Here is a 16700-nt window from a genome sequence, read left to right as displayed (position 1 = left end):
AACTTACACAGTTAGTGTAGTCAGTCAGCGTTACGCATTAGCGTAGTCAGTCAGCGTTTGTGTCACCGCTTATTACATTGTGTGGGAACCATTGACCATTTTTAACCTGCCTGACATGACAGGAGTGAATGTGTTCCTGAAATACCCCCACTATCCATGTCAGCCCAAAGCGTGGCGAACACAGCGTGCCCCACAAGGGGACACGGTTCGCGTCCTCCTGGTCTGTTCATACCCCATCATCCCATCGGCATGATGATGATGATTTTATAAAGTGTGGCGAGTGCAAAGAGCCCTGCGAGGGGACATGGAAAATGAGCCCGAAGCATGGCGAGCGAGTCCCACGAGGGGAAGTGGATTACTTGACGTGTGTTCCGCGTCCTCACGCTGCGCTCGCCACGCTTCGGGCTCGGTGGCCCGCTGCGCTCGCCACACTTTATAGAGTCAACTCCGACATGGATGCCGACGTGGATAGTGGGGTTATGAACACGTTGCCATGCTTCTGCCTGACGCGGATAGTGGGGGTTTGAAATGGAGGCATTTGACAGTATGTATCATGGAGCACTGGCAAATGCATCCTTTATTATGCATGAGATGAACTTGCGCCCGGAACCCCCCTTTGTGCACAAGATGCACGCGCTACCGAACCCCTAACCCTGACCGTCTCCCTGAAGCGGACATGGCAGGGTTGCTGTGCCCTGCCAAAACAAATTACTGAGACGCACTTGTGTATGAGACGCTTGTGCGTCCCAGGCAGATGGTGCGCCTCTCTGCCGGCGCCCACCTGATCGCCTCTCCACCCGTGTCTGCCAGAGCAGGAGATCTGGCGCTGTGTGAGAGGCACTCACTAGGGACAGAGCTGCAACTCACGGGCACAGTACGGTGACTACCCTGCCTGACGGGGACACTACGCAGGGCTGCCGCGGGGACACTACACTGACTACGCAGGGCTGCTGCGGGGACACTACGCTGACTACACTGGGCTGCTGTTGCCCTACGCTGACAACATAGCTTAGCCTACACTGACAACGTAGCGTATCGTGGTGCCGTGAAACTAGTACCCATTATTGTCCCCACCCTGTACACTATACTAGAAAGTGAATGGGATGCGGGTGGATCTTTTAGTAGACCGGAGAACTACTTAAAAAATCCTTTAGGGGGAGTAGGTAACTATGAATGGTCATTGCATAAACTGCTTCATGTCCTCCGATAAAGAGACATAGCTTACACACTGGCTTCCCACTGACACATTGGACCAACAGCTGAGAAGTGTGTTTGAGACGGGCCACCTCCAACAGACGTATTTGAGAAAGGTGAGCCCCCATGCAGGCCAATTAGTACCAGAGGACAGGCCAGTTTTGGAATACAGATTATAAAAAGTCGGTACTTATGTAGTATCTGGGCTGCCGATTTTGTGATTGTAAGGCATACAATCAGATGCGATGCGATGCGATTCAATGCGATTTTGCATAGGATTCAATGTTAAGAAGGTCCTGTTCATTTCCCCACTATCCAGGTGGGCATAGAGTTCATTTTATATAGCGTGGCGAGCGCAGCGAGCCACCGAGCCCGAAGCGTGGCGAGCGAAGCGAGCCCCGCGAGGGGATGCATATTTCTTAAAAAGTATTCTGTGTCCCCTCGCAAGGCTCGCTACGCTCGCCACGCTTCGGGCTCGGTGGCTCGCTACGCTCGCCACAGGTTTATATCCAACTCCATGCCCACTTGGATAGTGGGGAAAGGAAAAGGACCCCTTTTTCCCATTGAATTTTATGTTAAAATGGACTCAGACCATTTTAACATTGAATCCTATGGAAAAATCTTGACCATCGCATCGCATACGATTTGGTCGCATGCGATGCGATGCGATTTCTAAATCGGACGCCCAGATACTACATAAGTACCAAAAAGTCTGATGCCTTCATTAGTGGGCTGGGAAAAGAGAGAGGCACCACAGTGGGAAGTTGATGGAGGACGTACGTCTAGTCTGCAGACTCTCCCCATAGACTTATAATTATCACACAGTGCATGTTTTGCCTATCACAGGGACATCCAGCTCCCAATAGCTCTGATACAGCTTAATACTAGGTGGAACTTTGTATACATACCTTTATGTTCCCATAGATCCAGTGTATCACCTATCTATTGCAGCACACTGGAGGAGTATAGAAGCCGTACATGCACAGTAGCATATCTGGGGTCAGAGGCCATCGCAGTACGGGTGATTCTGACATACAACACGGCTAGAAGTCTCAAAGATGTGAAAAAGTGTCCATTAGCAGCATCATAAGTAAAAAAAAAAGCCGGAAAAGATTTTTCTATTGCTGTTCATAGTGGTAATAGAAGTTTTTTCTGAACTACACAAACATCTTACATCTGCCCCACATGGTTTTGTCTATTAGCAAACCAAAATGTGCCTTGCAAACCAACCTGAATCACCCCCTTTATTACTAATAGGTATACCTCCTGTGCAGATCACACCCTTACACAGTGGCAAAGGTTATTAAAACTGAAACGTTGATCGCATATTTGCTGCTTTATTGTTTGCTTACAAGACCTCCAAGTGCCACTCCCCCACCCCCACTTGTCGGACTGCACGTTGTACAGTGACCACCAGGCTACCTAGAGGAGGCAACGGGGCCACTACATTGGAGTGTTGGCTCATCAGTATACATATATATATATATATATATATACAAAGAGAGAGAGAGAGAGAACACCTCTATTTAAGAACTCAGCTACAGAAGCAATATCGATGGCTTTCAATTGATGGATTTAAATTTTATGGGGAGGTGAGGTGCCCCCTTGGGAGCAGAAGCCCGGAAGCAGACGACTCCATTGCCTCCCAGAGTTCCGCCTTTGCCCTCACGACACTGGTCACAATTTATTTGATAAACATATTTTGTAGTATATTGTAGATTATTATTTATATAGTAGCGGTCAAGATTGACCTTACTTGCTGCCTCTTAAATCTCCTTGCCTACATAATATATAGTACGGCTCTATTACCAACTGAACTGCACATTAAAAATGCCTAAAACATGTCTCGTCCTTTTAGAAAAAATGAATTCACAGTAAGGTCATAATGATGCTAGTTTGTGCTCCGCTGTCAACGTGATGTGCTGCAAGCATGTAATCAGACAGATGTGCTACTGGCTAGTATTTAGGCATACTTCAGTTATATTTACATGACTTTAGTAAAATAATCTCAGCTTAATATGTTTTCCTGTTGGTAATCAAAATATAAAGTAAAGCAGCTGACTTCCGTCTCTCAGGGTAACGCGCCAGTACATTACTGTCCCCAAGATGCACAGTGCTGCTTCACTCATTATTGCTTTGTGAGAATCCATTTGGTTGGTGAGGTTAGAACTTCTCTAACATTGCCAAGGAAAAGTGTTAAAATGAAAAACTGCCAAATGCTCTTGGATCTCTTCCATTAACACTGATTGGACATTTAGATGCCTTTCCAAGAGTCCTCAGAAATAGAATCATCCTCAATGGAAAGTAGGAATGATCAAAATGCAGCATGTTTCCTGTCTTTAAAGATCGACACGATAAATCAGGGTGCCAGTTCTGCAAATATGTCCTGCCATAGGGCATGCAACAGCACAGTGATAAACATTTGCCTGCAAATTAGTAGTCACCCCTGGGTATGGGTCATAGGGTCAACCCAATTAAGACAGTCAATAGGTCAACTACTATTCGTCGACAGATCATGTCATCACATGCAAAAGATTGGCATACCTTAGGTTGACAAGGTCAAAAAGTCGACATAGGCAATATGTCGACATGTAAAAGGTGGCATGAAAAATGTCGACATGGGTTTTTAAAAAAAAAATGGACACCGTATAAGTGTATCGCGTCCCCTAGCATGGCATGCTTCACCCGCCATACTTTGGGCATGGTGCCTCGGCACACTATTATAATCTAACTCTATGTCCACTTGGATGGTAAAGTATGAAAAACCTATGTATATTTTTCTGGTGGTACATAATTAATTGACTACCGTATATCTTTCTGGTGGTGCGTGATTAATTGACTACTGTATATTTTTCTGGTGGTGCATAATTAATTGACTACCAAATATCTTTCTGGTGGTGCATAATTAATTATACTACCGTATATTTTTCTGGTGGTGCGTGATTAATTGACTACAGTATATCTTTCTGATGGGGCCTAATTAATTGACTACCGTATATTTTTCTGGTGGTGCGTAATTAATTGACTACCGTATATATCTTTCTAGTGGGGTCTAATTAATTGACTACCGTATATCTTTCTGGTGGGGCCTAATTAATTGACTACAGTATATCTTTCTGGTGGGGCATAATTAATTGACTACCGTATATTTTTCTGGTGGTGCGTAATTAATTGACTACCGTATATTTTTCTGGTGGTGCGTAATTAATTGACTACCGTATATTTTTCTGGTGGTGCATAATTAATTGACTACCGTATATCTTTCTGGTGGTGCGTAATTAATTGACTACCTTATATCTTTCTGGTGGGGCTTAATTGATTGACTACCATATAATCGTATATATAATACCTCTCTATTGGTGCATCTACTGCCATATATACTTGCACTCCAGTGGTGCTGTCCTGTGGTGTAATATATTGCATAACTCCACAAAAATAATGGAGATGCAAAATATTTAGAATCAATTAGGGAAAGAGGAAGGGCCGCTTCCTCTTACTTCTGAATGTGCTGCAAATGCAAGTATTAATGATGACATAGACGATGATATGCCATCAACGTCGTCTGCCAAGGCCGATGTCCAGTGTCAAAGTACGGGGCATGTAAAATCCAAAAAGCCAAAGAGTAAAAGGAGGACCAAAAAAATGTATTCAAATCATTGGAGGAGAAACGTAAAATTGGCAATGTGCCATTTACGACATGGAGTGTACAAGGAACGGTTAAGGTACCTGGCCTGTATTCATGACTGGTGGTTCAACTACACATGACCAAGCAAGCCCTCCTACTCCCCCCTTTAGAAATTTGAAGAGATTTCAGCTGTCATCAAAAACACAACAAACATCTCTGCCTACTAAAGAAGATGGTGGTTGCGATGCCTGAGGTTCCCATCGCTGTACAGGAAGAGGTGGCTCCTTCCACCATTTTCAGCACTCCCTCTGCATATGCTGGAAGGATCACCCACAGTGCAGTTCCTGATTTAGACAATGAAGGTGTCAATGTTGTACACCAGGAGGAGGATATTGATGTAGCTGGCGCTGAGGAGGAAGTTGACGAGGAGGATGCTGAGGTGGTTTTGCATAAATGAGGCACCAGGGGGGGAGGGAACAGTTGTTGTCCATGAAATGAAAAAGCCCATCATCATGCCTGGGCAGAGGACCAATAAATTTACCTCTATGGTCTGGAATTTTTTTTAGCCGAATCCGGACAAAAAATGTATTGCCATATGTAGCTTATGTAAAGCTCCAATAAGCAGGGATAAGGATCTTGCCCACCTAGGGACATCCTCCCTTATACGTCACCTGAAGACCCTTACTAAATCAGTGTTTAGTTCAGGAACTGCGGCTAGCAGTCCAGGGACACCTAAATCCCTTGGTCCTCCTGTTGGAGCCAAGCGCCTGAAAAGCACACCACCAACTCCCTCCTCGTCAATTTCCTCCTCGATCCAGATCGGGGGGAGTCCTGCAGGCCATGTCACCAGCATGACTGACTCCCTTTCTATCCAAGATTCCTCCGGAGGATCCTGCAGCGCTAGGCCTACTACTGCTGCTGTTGCTGGGAGTCGGTCATCATCCCAGAGGGGAAGTCGTAAGACCACTACGTCTTTCACTAAGCAATTAACAGTCATTTGCCATGAGGATGAAATACGACAGCAGTCATCCTATGGCAAAGTGGATAACTGCGGCATTGACAGCTACAGTATGTTGGTGTTAGACGTGCATCCAGTGTCCGCCATCAGTGGAGTGTGATTTAGACGATTGATGGAGGTATTGTGTCCCCGGTACCAAATCCCATCTAGATTCCACTTTACTAGGCAGGCGATACCCGCGATGTACAGGGACATCAGAAAAAGTGTCCTCAGCGCCCTGAAAAATGTGGCTGTACCCACTGTCCACTTAATTACGGACATGTAGACAAGTGGATCAGGGCAAACTATGGACTATATGACTGTGACAGCCCACTGGGTAGATGCATCGCCTTCCGCAGCAGCATCTACTGCATGCCAGCTCCTACCAATGCAGGCTACTTTGTGTATCATCGGTTTCAGGAAGAGGCACAATGCCGACAACCTCTTAGAGAAACTTAGACTCGCCTGGGGATTTGTGGTGTCGGACAACGCCAGTAACATTGTGTGGCATTACACATGGGCCATTTCCAGCACGTGCCATGTTTTGCCCACACAATAAATTTGGCGGTGCAGCATTTCATCAAAAGTGACAGGAGCGTGCAGAAGATGCTTGCGGTGGCCCGCAAAATTTGCAACAAGAGGTGGTGACACGCTGGAACTTCACCCTCTATATGCTGCAGAGGATGGGGGAGCAGCAAAATGCCTTTCAAGCCTACACGGCCACCGATGACATAGGCAGAGGAGCGGGACTGCACCTGACTCAAGTGCAGTGGAGGCTGATTTCCGTGTTGTGCAAGGTTCTCCAGCCATTTGAACTAGCCACACGTGAAGTCAGTTCTGACACTGCCAGCATAAGTCAGGTGATTCCCCTGATCAGGCTGTTGCAGAAGCAGCTGGAGGAAGAGCTAAAGCATTGCGATTCCGCAAAGCATGTCGCTCTTGTGGATGAAGCCCTCCATACGCTTTGCCAGGATACAAGGGTGGTCAGTCTGTTAAAGTCAGAGGAATACATTCTGGCCACCGTGATGGATCCTCAGTTTAAAGCGTATGTTGTGTCTCTGTTTCCGGTTGACAAAAGACTACAAAGGTGCAAAGACCTGCTGGTCAGGAGATTGTCATCTGAAGGGGACCGTGACATGGCCCCAGCTCCTCCTTCATTTTCTCCCACACCTGTGTCTGCGAGGAAACAGCTGCGATTTCCACACAACCCGCTGGCCGGGATGCAGGGCAGGCAGAAGGGAGTTTGGACATCTGGTACGGACTAAAGGACCTTGCAATGATTGCTGACATGTCTACTGTCGCTGCATCGGATGCTGTTACCATTGTTACTTTGGTGACAGCATCCAGGTAGACATGTCAGATAGTCCTTACCTGTACTGGCAGGAAAAAAGGCAGTTTGGAAGCCCCTGTACAAACTGGCTCTATTTTACCTGAGTTGTCCCCCCTCCAGTGTGTACTCCGAAAGAGTTTTAAGTGCAGCGGGGAACCTGGTCAGTGAGTGGCGAAGGAGGTTGCTTCCACAAAATGTGGAGAAGATGATATTTATAAAAATTAATTATCAGTTATTCAATGAAGACCAGGAATTGTCTCCAGAGATTATAACGGGACCTGTGATTGTGGAATCCAGTGGGGACGAATTGATAATCTGTGAGAATGAGGAAGTATACACTGAAGGGGGTGAGGAATCAGAGGAGGATGACGAGTGACGATGTCTCTGTTTCCGGTGGACACAAGTCTACAAAGGTGCAAAGACCTGCTGGTCAAGAGATTGTCATCGGAAGGGGACCGTGACACGGCCCCAGCTCCTCCTTCATTTTCTCCCACACCTGTGTCTGCGAGGAAACAGCTGCAATTTCCCATACAACATGCTGGCCGGGATGCAGGGCAGGCAGAAGGGTGTTTGGACATCTGGTCCGGACTAAAGGACCTTGCAACGATTGCTGAAATGTCTACTATCGCTGCATCGGATGCTGTCACCATTGTTACTTTGGTGACAGCATCCAGGTAGACATGTCAGATAGTCCTTACCTGTACTGGCAGGAAAAAAGGCAGTTTGGAATTGATAATCTCTGAGAATGAGGAAGTATACACTGAAGGGGGCGAGGAATCAGAGGAGGAGGAGGATGACGAGTGACGATGATATCTTGTCTCTGTAGAGCCAGTTTATACAGGGAGATATGAATTGTTTTTTTTTTGTGTAGGGGCCCAAACAAACAAATCATTTCAGCCACAGTTTTGTAGGTTGTCACTGAAATGTTTGGTTTGTTAAAGTGTGCATGTCCTATTTCCACAACATAAGGGTGGGCCCAAGGACAATTCCATCTTGCATCAAAATTCATTAATCCCACTGCTGAGAATCATTGATATGTGAGATAAGTGGACTCGTCTTTAATCATATACAACTGTTTGCGCTCAAGTGGTAATAATCACAGAGCTGACCAATCCCATTGATGAGAGTCAATGATTGCTGTACAAATCGCCTACTGCTCCTCGGCTGGTGGTAAACACGATCTAGCCATCACCATTCATTAATCCCACTGCTGAGAGTCACTCGTATTCGGTCTTTCAACGCATACAACTGTTTGCATTCTTGACAGCGATAAGTGGAATTGTCTTTAAATGCATACAACTGTTTGCATTCAAATAATAATCACAGAGTTGGGCAATCCCACTGCTTAGAGTCATTGATTGCTGCACAAATTGCCCACTGCTCCTCGGCTGGTAGTAAACACGATCAAGCCATCACCATTCTTTAATCCCACTGCTGAGAGTCACTCATATGTGGGGTAAATGGACTTGTCTTTAAATGCATACAACTGTTTGCATTCAAATAATAATCACAGAGCTGACCAATCCCACTGCTGAGAGCATTTGATTGCTGCACAAATCGCCCACTGCTCCTCGGCTGGTCGTTGCCTGGTTATGTCTGGTCAGTAGGTTTCATTCTACTGCTGTACATATAATACCTCTCTGCTGGTACATCTATTGCCTTAGATAGGGTGTTACAGGTGTCTCCGGGAAGCCATTCTGCAGTGTTGTTAATGTAGGCACTGTACCTTAAGCACAGATAACACGTACATGACTGTCACCTTCACAGACAATGTAATGCAGATGGTTATATTCTCTATATTATTCCGGGAGTCCGCCGCTGCTGCTCTCACCCTGCATCACACAACCAGATGTCATCGGAAGATGGCCTAAGTGACAGGAGCATTTCTGCCACTGCCTAGATGGACGCATGTTTTTATTCAGCCTTACCTACTATGTAACTGTAACTTGTGTGGCTTAGCATAGTTATCCAGCTACCTCAGGGCAACCTTTTGCCCTAAAAACAATATTGTGAGGTGTTCAGAATAGACTGTAATTTAGCTAGATAAAATAAAATAAAGCTATTTTTGTATATTTTTCATCTATTTCCATAAATTACAATGAATATTCATGCGAAAGAGTAAATGCTTTATTTTCCCTTTATTATATACAATGTTGGCAAGTGTCAATACCCAAGACTAATAATCTAGTGGATTTGCACTCAGTGACGAAGATTAACATTATTGTTTTTAATGTATTTTCTGTCACTGTATAGAGGACATATATAATGCAAACTATTAGACCAAGGTAATAGTTACAAACTAGGTCAATTAAGTTTGACAATTTTGCCTTCCTAGCCTTTCGTCTGTGTTGAATTAGGATACATTAATCAAAAGCTGAACACAAACTAAATTGCAGCAGGCCCATTAATCAAGCCATGTTTCTTGTACCAGAGCAGGGACACTACCAGATTGAAAACATCACTCTTTGCTGTGACGGTACGATAGGCCGAAAGGAAGAGGTGAGCGGAGATAAGAGCATTCATTGTATAGACTTTCGAAAAGTAGAACAGCATATCGTTAATCATAAGATTTAGGCTTGCCACAAAACAATGCTATGTCTTCTAATAGATCTTGATGGTGGCTTTGGTGTTTGTCATTTAGAAGGTCTTTATATAAAATGACAGATATTACCAATACTGCTGACTAGGCCACTAACTTATTTTTATGGCAATGTGTAATTTGGCAGGTTTGTTTAATAATAAAGATAATAATGTTGTGCAGAAACAGGTATATTGAAGGTAATTTTTTATTGCCCATACAATTGTATACATTGGATATGTAGATGTCTCATGCCAGACATGGATACTATGGGCAGTATTCAATGCTCCCAATTTACCATTTTTTTCGCCGAATCGAGCTGTTTTCACTCCTTGCGGTGAAACTTTTTCACTGAAAATCTGATTCACCCTATTCAAAGTGAATGCCGGCCAGTTCTCTGTTTCATGCTCGCTGCAATTTGCTGGTGTATTTCAATGGGGTTTTCACAGGGATTTGCCAAGAGTGTATTCAATGCTAGGATGGAGAACTACTTTCAGCATGATTTTCGCCATGATTCGCCGTTTTGCATTCGACAACTTTTAAGGTGAACTGGAATGTGATCTTTTATAAAAAAGGTTTTTTTTGTTTTTTTTTGTGTAAAAAAATCAGTAATTTTATTCTGTGAAGGGGCATGCTATTTTTATTCATGTGCTTGCAGCACATGAATATATATTGAATTTTTTTTACACATTCGCCAGCTGGGGGCGGGAAGCCACTCATTAAATATTCTCTTCACACTGGTCCCGCTCATTACATACGCACTAGCGGGACTAGTGCAGCGGCTCCCCACCCGCGTCCCCTGCCAGCTCTGCAGAACCCCTGCAGCGAATGCGCCAGCCCTCCAGAACCCTGCGAATGTGCAGCGAATCCTAAACAGGAGTCGCTGCACATCGGAGGAAATTACATTGAATACCTGCCTATGTGTGTCAGCAGTAGATGTATGTCTTGTGCAGACTATCATTTCTGGGGTCACAGGGGTAACTTTATTAATTTGGGAGTTCTGTAGAAGATGCAACCAATCAGATTTTACTTCTTATTTAGCAACTTCTGGAAGATAATATATATAGATATATTCAATGTTGCGCGCTATTTCCGACAGGGGAAATAGCATCTGCCGCCTATTCAATGCTGTTTTTCCAACAGAAGTCGGATCTGTTTTGTCAGAAACGGACATGGGTTGTTGAATTATGCCTGTCGTTGCAGTTGAGCTGACCGAAAACGGTCTGGGATTCCGACTGTTGTGATATTCCGACACTCAGAATCCCACATCGCATACCCCCATTATCTGATTCTGGTTGCTATGTTTTCAATAGAACTCCCATCTTAGTAAATTTAAGTCCTCAAGTACCTCCAACAGTTCATGTTTTCCAATTTTCTCAGCAGGTGCACTCATTACTGTTACATTTCAAAAGATACAAAGTTGGAATTAATCATTTCACTTGTGATTCTGTGTGGAGACCTAGAAAATGTGAACTGTTGGGGGTACTTGGAGACCAAGGTTGGGAACCAATGTATATAGTTTGCATTAATTTCTGGCAGACAGACTCCCTCTAGTGGCAACCTACAATACAGCAGCTTCACATTGCAATCATAGGTAATTTATGATGTTGATCTGCCTGCCCAGTACGAACTGCTTTTCATATTTAACCCTTTGAGTGCCAAAACATTACTGTGAGAGACCCTTAACTCTGGCCTACTCCTCAGTCCAAGAACTTTGCCTTTGTACATCAAAAGAATGATACTCAGGCACTTATTATAAAGTAAATAATAAAATAATAATATAAATTAAACAAAGTGTAAAATTAATTCAGCCGCAGACTTCTGGCGTTGTGGTGTCACTACACCTATTGTTTACAGCTCTGTTGTGCACCCCCTGGGGTACACTGCAGGCTGAACAAATGATGAGAAAAAGGTAAAAGACGGCAGTACTGCGATATTATTTTATTTAAAAGAACTCAATAGCACCATGGCTGAACATGCATGCATCAACAGAAATGCAACAGTTTTTGGTACTTATGTAGTAACTGGGCTGCCGATTTTTTGATTGTATGCCTTAAGTTAAGGCATACAATCAGATGCGATGCGATATCGCATCGCATCGCATCGCATCCGATATCGGATGCGATGACCCGATTTTTCCATAGGAATCAATGTTAAAATGATTCCTATGGAAAAATGGGTCCTTTTCATACCCCTACTATCCAAGTGGGCATGGAGTTGGATATAAACCTGTGGCGAGCGTAGCGAGCCACCGAGCCCGAAGCGTGGCGAGCGAAGCGAGCCCCGCGAGGGGACGGTATTCGTCCCCTCGCGGGGCTCGCTTCGCTCGCCACGCTTCGGGCTCGGTGGCTCGCTACGCTCGCCACAGGTTTATATCCAACTCCATGCCCACTTGGATAGTAGGGGTATGAAAAGGACCCATTTTTCCCATTGAATTCCATGTTAAAATGGACTCAGTCCATTTTAACATTGATTCCTATGGAAAAATCGGGTCATCGCATCGCATCGCATCGAATCGCATGGTCGCATGCGATGCGATGCGATCTCCCGATCCGACCCGATTTAGAAATCGGCAGCCCAGTTACTACATAAGTACCCAGTTTTTCTTTTTATTAATAACATTAATAATATGTAAGTAAGAGTTATAAAAAATATATAATACTGGGTGGCCACCAGTTAATACAACAACAATTTATTTTTTAAATAAAATAATAGAGTGGTACTTCAATCTTTTCCCCTTTGTTGCTTGTAGTCAGACAATCTCTGGTCTTTCCAGAAGAATCAGCTACAACACCAGTTAATTTATGACTGGGATTGTAAGCCATCATGTGACTCCTCCTGCACATTGTACTTTATCAGCTAATCTCCCACTGGTGTTAGGGTTACATCAGGTAATGAAAGTGGGATTATATAATTTATGATTTATTTACAGAACTATTACTTTACTAAATTAAGATTTTAAAATCTAGGCAAAAATAGTGGTAAATCGTCTACATTCTATTTTACCCCAACTTCTTACCCCTCACCATTTTGGATTACTCACAGTAGAGTTTCGCTAAAGGGTATCAGAACGGCTGACGCTGCTGTTATGGTGGCCTCACTTTGTAAAACTCTAATCCCAACATACTTTCATTTTAATCAAATGGGAGTATACTGTTCTGGCACTATCAACAAAAATAGTGTTACTTATATTCAAAATATACTGATATTTATTTTTACAACATATAAAACCCTATACATGATTCACTGTATATGTGTATGGTAACCACCATGACCCTAAAGAAGACCGAACATTGGGTGAAACGCATTGGTCGCAGACACACGCCGCCAGATGCATAAAAAGCAAGATCCATCATTCCCCAACAGCCACAGCAAGCCTCCGCATTTTACACTGCCTATAGCAACCCCCATAAAAATGGAAAGAAAGGAAGCAAGGGAATATAGGGACTCACCAAGTCTGGAACAAAGCTGAAGGACCAGGAGATGCATAAGGTATATTATGCACATACAGTACATTCATAACCCATTTTAGACTAAAGAGGTCCTTTCTACTATCATTGGATGAACAGTGTCTACCACCTGAAAGTCAAATCAAAAAGTGGGATCATAAGCAACACTTGGTCAATATATTGAAGACTTCGTTTGATGGTTTTTTTTTGCATATGACTGATTCCAGGAAGAAAATAATCAGTGTATTACTCATTATCAAAACTTGAACTTGAGTTATTTATTTTGCATGCAGTTTTTAATTTATATGCATTTTGGATTTTTTTTTTGCTGTGCACAGTTTTATATGATTGTATATGTTGTTGTTGTTTGTAAATATAAATGTTAGTATATTTTAAACACTATTATTATTGGTAGCAACAGAAAATAATATACTCCGTTTTTATATATTAAATATTAGGTTATAAGGAACTTTTGATACCATCATTGTAGTAATGCATTGCAGGGTGTGGAGACGATTGCCAATCCTGTGTCACCCACAATGTTCCCTCTAATTTTACGAAGGCTGTGTGCGGCAAAAGATGTTGGCTGTGCAACTTTGGAAGGAAATTTAAATTTTTGTGCATCACTTATATATATAACTGGAAAATGACGTTCAGAATTTGTGTTAACTTCACTTTAAAATTATATTAAACATTTAAACATTCAAAACACAGCACACAATGTAGTTAATGGGTGAAACACAAATTAATTGAGTCCAGAACTGCAAAAAGGGACCACTGCTGCTTTGTGCGCTCTGTTGTAATGTCTGTGCGCACACTTGTCGAGTTGTGTGCGCGCGCACACGCGCACAGCTTAGAGGGAAAACTGCCCACCATGGAATCGGGTGATGCATTGCAGCACCTGCTCCTGTCAGAGTGTAGGAACCACTGTGCCACAGGGGTCTCCAGGGAGGCATATCCCCTTTTTGGGGGGCCTTAGGGATGCTTATGTAAGTTATACCTCTGGAGCCATGCAGGTCTTCTCCACATGCTTTTAAGCTTGAATGCAGAGAACTGAAGACATTTTATACTGTGCCTTGGGTCCATTTATTGAAAATCTTTGAGATCCAAGCTTTTGGCCATCTTTTTTCACAATTCCATCACACTGGGTCTGAACAGGCTACTTACTTGATAATTAATGGTGCTCATAGGCTCTCTTGTAATAATGACTATTGCGATGAAATAAAGATGCCCATTGTCTACCCTATTATTTTAATATTGCTTTGGACCCACTTTTGAGAATTTTGCAGTTATGATATTACAGATGCGTCCACATACACCTTTTCCCAATCTAGCCATATGGCCAAATTAGCTATGCCATTTAATCTGCAACCAGGTCACAATTTGTGATTTTTATTAAGATATGCTACTTTATTCTGCTACTTTATACAAAATCTTCTGCAGAATTTTTTTGGGAAATCCATCCAATGGCTACTTGTGGTGGAATGTCTTAGCCATGCTAAGCATTTAGTGCCAAATGAAGCAAAAAGGAAAAGGTGTATGAGGACTCATCTGTACAGTAGTTCATGGTGTTACTTTAGGGATTTAGAAATTAAATATATGGCTTTTGCAGATAACCTTCACAAGTATATATCTTACCCAGAACCTTTTCCGGTTTAAGGACTACAGTTTGGTTTCTGGCTTTACTATTAATCCTTACTGACATTTATCTGGTCCTGATATACAGCCTCCTTGATGTAGAGATTTCCAACTATCCTGGGCACATACGTTCTCCAAAATGTGGGTATTCATTTGCCAAAGTATATTCATGATATGTATACCATAACATCTCCTGGGTGATTACAGATGCACTGGGATAAGTATCTAATTAGAAAGATTTAATATCGTACCTGTACAACATACTGTACACTTGATTAAAACGTTGGCACTCCCAAAACTTCTATATCCATGTATGGTACAGTAGCTGACAGATGGTGGCTTTGAAAAGTCATTATTTAGTAAATATACCTCCTAATGTTCTGCATGCTGCAATAAAACTTTAGTATCGTGAGTATTGTAACAAGAAACAGTAATAAAGTGCTTTTTATCTGATGGTACTCAATAGTACTGGGAGCTTTTTTTAAAGAAAATTCTTATAACTAATTTGGTATAGAGGAAATAAAAATCAAGTTTAGGTGGGTACCATCACCTGCTTTCTGAGTAGTGGTACCTTAAAAAAGTGTCCTTACTAGGGGGTTGTGTGAGGGGGGCCACAACCGAGTGCCCCTCATCTAGGGGTGACACCAAAGTGCTAACTGCACCACAGTGACAGGAGTCGGTACTGCACTGTATTATTATGTCCCAGTGTAGGAGCTAGCACTGACTGGCCTGCCGGGGAAGCCACATCTCCAGGACCTCTCAGAGTGATAAAATGAGGGTCTGGGCCACCAGTCCATGCCCCTACCCACAAGTCCAAGGCCCATTTCTGACAGCAGGCATTCTTACACACCGCAAAGTACAAGCCCATCGTATGGATATCATCTTAGGAAGGGATCCACTGCTTAAAAGCTCAGTTACATTATCAAATGAATGTTTTCAAATATATAAATATCCTGTATTTTAGTCCCATCATTCTCTAGAGCACCATTACATTTTATAGACATTGTGGGCGGTATGTAATGCTGCCCAAGTTCAGCTGCGGGATGCCGGAAACTCAGACTTTTTTAAAAGGGGCAATCTCTTACAAGGAAAAACCATGCCTTGTAAGTGATTTCCCTCTTTAAAATGAAGTCCACGTTTGGCCAGCATCCCGCATTGCCCGAAACTTGGGCGGCATTACATTGCGTCCTGTATTTGAATTTTTATTATCATTTTTTATTCTATTGCAAATACTGTATTTTTAAATATTAACCCCCTGTTGTTTTCCATGCTCAAGAACAGTATCCATAAAGGCATATATGTTTTCATATATACAAATACACACACATGTGATGATTAGTATGATTTTTCATGTTGTACCTTTTTGTGTGTGTGTTTTTTTTGTAAAATATATTCATAGAAGTGTGTTATAACTAGCTGGGGTCCTTGCAGAAATATGTAGTTAGCAGCCACAATAATAATACATTCAGTATTTAGAGAGACATTCAGGTCATTTGTGCCTAGGGGTGACTGATGATGGCATCTAAATACATGTCTGCACATTTAGATGAATCAATGTACACCAGGAAAGGGTTTTGTGGCAACATCTGCATGAAATCACAGAAAGGCAACTGTCAAAAGACATAACCATGATCATGTCTGGGTCCACCTTTGAATTAAGCCTATAATCCTCCTTTACAACACTGCAAAAGGCCTAGTCCAACCAAGGGTGTGTTACAGTCAGGGAACGATTGCTGATGAATATATGTACAGTACATACAAATGTAGTAGGTATACATTAAGAAAGAGCGTGTGATGAACAAGTATACAGTACGCATGCAGTTCTGCAATCGGTCTGCCTGTCATACATACAGTACTATGTAAACAAACTTGTGTTTCTTCAGTAAATC

The sequence above is a fragment of the Crinia signifera genome, chromosome 3, assembly GCF_055691185.1.
Source record: "Crinia signifera chromosome 3, ASM5569118v1, whole genome shotgun sequence".
Lineage (NCBI taxonomy): Eukaryota > Metazoa > Chordata > Amphibia > Anura > Myobatrachidae > Crinia > Crinia signifera.
This window is presented reverse-complemented; position numbering follows the sequence as displayed.